Raw genomic sequence first — 6,077 nt, 5'->3', positions numbered from 1 at the left:
GGAGATCACTCCGGTTGTGTTTTTGCCGTGATACACAAAGTTTCTTTTTTTTACAGTGGAAAAATGGAAATAAATCAACTTCTTCCAACTTTAGCGGCTGAAGTGGCTACTCTCATGTTGATACTCATAGAAGAGGAAGACGAAGAACTGCAGCAAGAGGAAAATGCACGGCGCTGCTGGATGACCGATCTATTTCTGGAGAGGGAAAGCGTTTGGACCCGGCTGTTTAGGGCGATAGATGGTGAAGGACCAAACAACCGGCTAGAAAATTTTTTAAATCGGATTGGTCCAAAAATTGAGCGACAAGATACAACGATGCGACCTTCGATCTGCCCGAAGCAACGATTATGCATCGGGCTTCGCTTTTTAGCTTCGGGAGACTCATATGAATCTCTTGCTTTTTTGTTTAGGGTAAGTTTTATGCAATATTTGAACGATATAAAATGATAATAATATGTAAGAAAGGAAAAACGCTAGTGGTAGTGAGAGAGAGAAATAACGATAGCGAGATCAGGAGAACGAGAGCGAACTAGGAACGAGTAGCGAGAGAGAGAACGCGCAGCTTTAAAATCGGGAGCGCGGGTTAAGCGCGAGGAGTTGAATTCGGACCGCGAAGCGAATAACATGTTGTGAACTGAAATCTAAATAAAGCGTTATTTGTCTAAACCGAATAAAAAACTCCGCATTTGGTGTCAGAAGTGGGATGAACATCCAGACAACAGTGGTTTTACGTGTAGCTGTGGGATGAAAATCCAGCAAACAGTGGTTTTACGTGTAGCTTGTGGAATGAACAAGAGGGATTAGAACGTTGAGTAGATTGATCTAAGAAAATCAATTGAAGTGAGGGAAAAGTGATCCCGTGACTAATTGATTTGAGGTGATCAGAGTTAGACTCAAATTTCTGTGGAGTGAAAGTCAGTCAAAGTGAAGGAAAGTGTTCGTTCCTGTGACCGATTGATTTTCGCCAAAAAAGTTGACTGATCAAAAATGGATGAGCTGGAGCAGCGCATTCTTGATCTGTGTGAAGAATTCACGAAGACTGGCCTAGCGAAAAGGTGCCAGCAAAAAGGGTTGCCCTCAACGGGAACCAAAGAGGAAATGGCTAGATCACTAGTGGAAAGTGAAGAAATGCCCAGCGCGGATGATTCTACCATGGATCATTTTCATGACGCGGATGAAAAATCTGAAGCGGCAGCTAGCAGTGCAGCAGCGAAAGTGGAACCGAGCATAGTGCAGCAGCCCTACTCCTTTAGGGACGTGGAAGAGGGAATTGAGGCATTTTGTGCAGATGGCTCAGTAGATTTTGCTGCGTGGCTGACAGATTTTGAGGAAGTTGCGACCATGGCGGGATGGTCAGATGAGCAAAAATATGTGATGTGTCGAAAAAAGTTGGTGGGCACAGCGAGAAGTTTTTTGCTAACGATGCGTGGGGTCTCATCGTTCGGGGCTCTTCGCAAGGCGCTAGTAGCAGAATTCGGAGAAAAAGTGCGTCCGATGGACATTCATCGTCAACTTGCATCACGACGACGGAAAAAAGGGGAATCTGCTTTGGATTTCATTTACTCTATGCAGCGAATTGCCAAACAGATTGACCTTGACGAAGAAAGTGTGTGTGAGTACATTGTTGATGGTATCGCGGAGAGCGAAGCGCAACGCGCGGCATTGTACGAAGCGCGCACGGTGAGAGAGTTGAAAGAAAAAATTGCCTGGCAAGAGCGTGCAGCGCAGAAACAAACACGTGCGGTGAGATCTGCATGGCACGAGCGCGCGGGGCAGAAAGAGAACAAAAGTTTGCCGGTTCAAGACACAATTCCTGTGAAAAATGCAACAAAAGCACGTTGTCTTAATTGTGGTGTGATGGGACATATGGTACGGAATTGTCCAGAACAAAGAAGTGGACCACGGTGTTTTCAGTGCAACGAGTTTGGGCATCGTGCGAATCAGTGTGGGCAAAGGAATAAACAACAACCGGGTACAAGTACAAACCTGATAAACCATGTCCAAGCTGAGCTACCGACAAAAATGGTCCAGTTGGGGGGAAAAAATATAAAAGCGGTTATTGACACAGGCAGCGAAGTGTCGATTGTCCGTCAAGACACATTGCAAGATTTAGGGTGTGTACAACAAAGGATGGAACAATCCATACAACAATTGCGTGGTTTTGGTGGAATCATACAAAAGCCGATAGGCGAATTGGTAACAAACATTGGCATCGATGACGTTGAATACGAAATCGGTTTGCTGGTGGTCTCTCCAAATTCGATGAAGGTTCCAATGCTGGTAGGCATGAATTTTCTTCGAAGTGTTTGTTACGCTATAACCAACGATGGAGTGCAGATTTTTAAGAAAAAAAGTGACAATGAGGAATCGGGTAGCGATCACGAAAGTGCTGTGTATAAGATTGATTGTGAACAAATCCAAGAACTGGAAGTGCCGGAGAAGTTTCGAGACAAGGTACAAGCGCTGAAAAGTCAATACGAAGCTTCAGTGGTAGATAATTACGAAGACAATTGTCCCATACAAATGAAGATAGTGTTGGAAGAAAACGCGTCACCTTTTCGGCATACGCCCCGTCGCTTGCCTTTAATGGAGGAAGAAGCAGTCGAAAACCATGTAGGGGAATGGTTGAGGAAGGGAATTGTTCGTCCATCGACGTCAGACTTTGCAAGTCGCGTTGTGGTAGTGAAAAAGAAAGACGGCACTAGTCGGATTTGTATCGTCTTTCGGAAACTGAATACAATGGTTCTAAAGGATGGGTTTCCAGTTCCATTGTTAGAAGAAGTTTTGGAGCAGCTTCAGAGTGCAAAGGTGTTTACTGTTATGGATTTGGAAAACGGGTTTTTTCATGTGCCGATAGAAGAAGCTAGCCGCAAGTATACCGCATTCGTTACAAAATCGGGATTATTTGAATTTAATCGTGTGCCATTTGGACTATGCAACTCGCCAGCGGTGTTCATAAGGTTTGTGAATTATGTTTTTCAAAATTTGTTAAGAGAGAATGTGTTGCATATTTACATGGACGATATTGTGGTTTGTGGTAGTACGGCTGAGGAGTGTTTAGAAAAAATGGGGAAAGTGTTTGAAGTAGCAGCCCAAAATGGATTAAAAATAAAGTGGAAAAAGTGTCGTTTCCTTCAAACATCGATTGAGTTTTTGGGACATCATATTGAAAACGGATCGATTTGGCCTGGACAAGAAAAAGTTAGTGCGGTGAAAAATTTCCCTATACCGAAAAACATAAGAGCAGTGCAAGCGTTTTTGGGTTTGACGGGATTTTTTAGGAAATTTATAAAAGGATATTCTATTATGGCCAAGCCTCTTACTGACTTGTTGCGGAAGGAGGTAGATTTTAAAATGGGTAGTATAGAGATCGAAGCCTTTAATGATTTGAAAAGTGCGTTAGTGAAAGAACCGGTGCTCAAAATATACGATCGAAATGCTAAAACAGAAGTGCACACGGATGCTTCCATCAAAGGGTTTGGGGCAACAATGTTGCAATGGTTTGATGGAGAGCTGCATCCCGTATATTTTTGGAGCAAGAAGGCAACCGATGCAGAGGCCAAACATCACAGCTATGTGTTGGAAGCAAAGGCTATTTATCTTGCGTTGAAAAAATTCAGGCATTATCTCCTGGGGATAAAGTTCAAGCTTGTGACCGACTGTAATGCATTCAAACAAACATTGAAGAAAGCAGACGTTCCGCGAGAGGTGGTGCAGTGGGTTATTTGCTTGGAGGAGTTTAGTTTTGAGGTGGAACATCGTGCCGGAGACCGATTGAAACACGTCGATTGTCTCAGTCGATATCCACAGTTAACAATGATGGTGACATGTGAAGTGACGGCTCGTGTTAAAAGAAGTCAACAAAGGGACGATTCAATAAAAGCGATAGTTGAAATTCTTAACACCAGACCGTACGAAGATTACAAAATAAAAGGAGAACTTTTATACAAGTGTGTCGAAGGACAAGACCTTTTAGTGATTCCGCGTGATATGGAAAAACAAATAATTTCGGACATTCATAGTGAGGGTCATTTTGGACTATGCAAATCCATGCACGCCATAAAACAACGGTATTTTATACCGCATTTAGAGCGAAAAGTGAAACTGATCCTCAACAGCTGTGTGAAGTGTATCATCCACAATAAGAAGTTAGGACGAAAGGAAGGGTTCCTGCACCCCATTGACAAGGGAGATCAGCCACTGCAAACCCTTCACCTCGATCATGTAGGGCCGATGGACGCCACGGGAAAGCAGTACAAATACGTTTTGACTGTAGTGGATGGTTTTTCCAAGTTCGTCTGGTTGTACCCGACAAAAACGACTGGAGCGGAGGAAACGTTGAGGAAGCTGGAATGCTGGTCGACAATTTTTGGCTATCCGGCTCGTATCGTAACCGACAGGGGCTCAGCTTTCACAGCCAACGCATTTGGTGAGTACGCTAATCGCCATGGTATACAGCACGTCGTTTGTACAACAGGAGTGCCGAGGGGCAACGGTCAAGCGGAGAGAGTGAACCGCACCATGTTATCGGTTTTGACGAAGTTGTCATCGGAAGATCCTGGAAAGTGGTTCAAGGTGGTGCCTTCTGTGCAGCGAGCGATTAACTCTCATATTCACGTAGCAGCTGGAAAGTCGCCATTCGAGTTGATGTTCGGGACAAAGATGAGGACGTCGGAGGTGGAAGACTTGTCGCGGTTACTGGAGGAGGAAGCGTATGATCGTTTTGATTGTGAACGGCAGGAAATGCGAAAAGGAGCGAAGAATGACATTTGTAATGCGCAAAATGTATATAAAAAACATTATGATTTATCACGAAAGCCGGAATATGCGTACGTGGTAGGAGATTTGGTAGCCATCAAAAGAACACAATTTGTAGCCGGAAGAAAGCTTGCTAGCGAATTTTTGGGACCGTATGAAGTTATTAAAATTAATCGTAACGGACGATACAAGGTTAAAAGGGCAGCCAATTGCGAGGGACCGAACATAACAACAACAAGTTGCGACAACATGAAGTTATGGTCGTTTGCCATCAGTAACGACAAAGTATTTTCGGAAGATGAAGCAGAATCGTAAAATGAATAAAATGAATTAGAAGCAAAATCTTCAGGGGCTGAAGATAGGGTAGGACGGCCGAATGTAAGAAAGGAAAAACGCTAGTGGTAGTGAGAGAGAGAAATAACGATAGCGAGATCAGGAGAACGAGAGCGAACTAGGAACGAGTAGCGAGAGAGAGAACGCGCAGCTTTAAAATCGGGAGCGCGGGTTAAGCGCGAGGAGTTGAATTCGGACCGCGAAGCGAATAACATGTTGTGAACTGAAATCTAAATAAAGCGTTATTTGTCTAAACCGAATAAAAAACTCCACATAATATTACCATTTGTTTAGGTTTCTAGCAGTTCCGTATCCCGTATTGTGCGTGATGTTTGTACATACATAATAAATGAATTGAAGGAATACGTTAAGGTATTATTTCACTGATTTAATATGGTAACAATTCCATACTAATACTAGCTGGTATCGCGAAAGAATTGGTTTAAAATTAACAGTCGTTAAAAATTAACCAGAGTCGTTAAAAATTGCTAGAATTTGGCATCGCGAACGCATTGAGTTCATTTGTTAATTTTAACGACTGGTCCTATGCCGCCGTTAAACAAACGACTGTCAAGAGCGTATGCGATACAAATTAACAGTCGTTTAATTATACTGCTCGAATGTTTTCCCCGTGTTTGCCTATATACGATATCGAGCAGTCGTTAACTTTTTTGACGGTCGTTTATTTTAACAGGAATGAACAACAAATGAACTCGGTTAAACCAAAATGAACTTTAAACGACTGTTAAAATGTGTTCATTTATTCGCGATGCCGGCTACTCTCTTCTTACTTATAAGATGACCACTTTATCTAAGCTGTTTGTATATATAGTAATTTTAATTTGGTTTCGTTTTCTGGTGCTCGTGTTATTATAGTCTATTTTTCTAAACCTAATATATTGCCTAAAAACTGCTGTTATACTATTTAACAAATGAACTTGTTGCAATAAACAACTATTCAGGTCATGTCACTAACGTAACCACAG

At 42.6% G+C, this 6,077-nt stretch overlaps 1 long non-coding RNA gene across 1 annotated transcript; it reads left to right on the top strand.

Moving 5' to 3' along the window:
- Window positions 1-277: 277 nt before the first annotated feature.
- On the top strand, window positions 278-5,507 carry LOC125907259 (uncharacterized). Its single transcript, XR_007452528.1, has 2 exons — window positions 278-411; window positions 5,386-5,507. It is a non-coding gene; the product is annotated as an uncharacterized LOC125907259 (long non-coding RNA).
- The last annotated feature ends 570 nt before the right edge of the window (window positions 5,508-6,077 follow it).

Source organism: Anopheles coluzzii, chromosome 3 (genome assembly GCF_943734685.1).
Source record: "Anopheles coluzzii chromosome 3, AcolN3, whole genome shotgun sequence".
Taxonomy (NCBI): domain Eukaryota; kingdom Metazoa; phylum Arthropoda; class Insecta; order Diptera; family Culicidae; genus Anopheles; species Anopheles coluzzii.
Note: the sequence above shows the minus strand (reverse complement) of the source record. Positions and strands in the feature narration are given on the sequence as shown.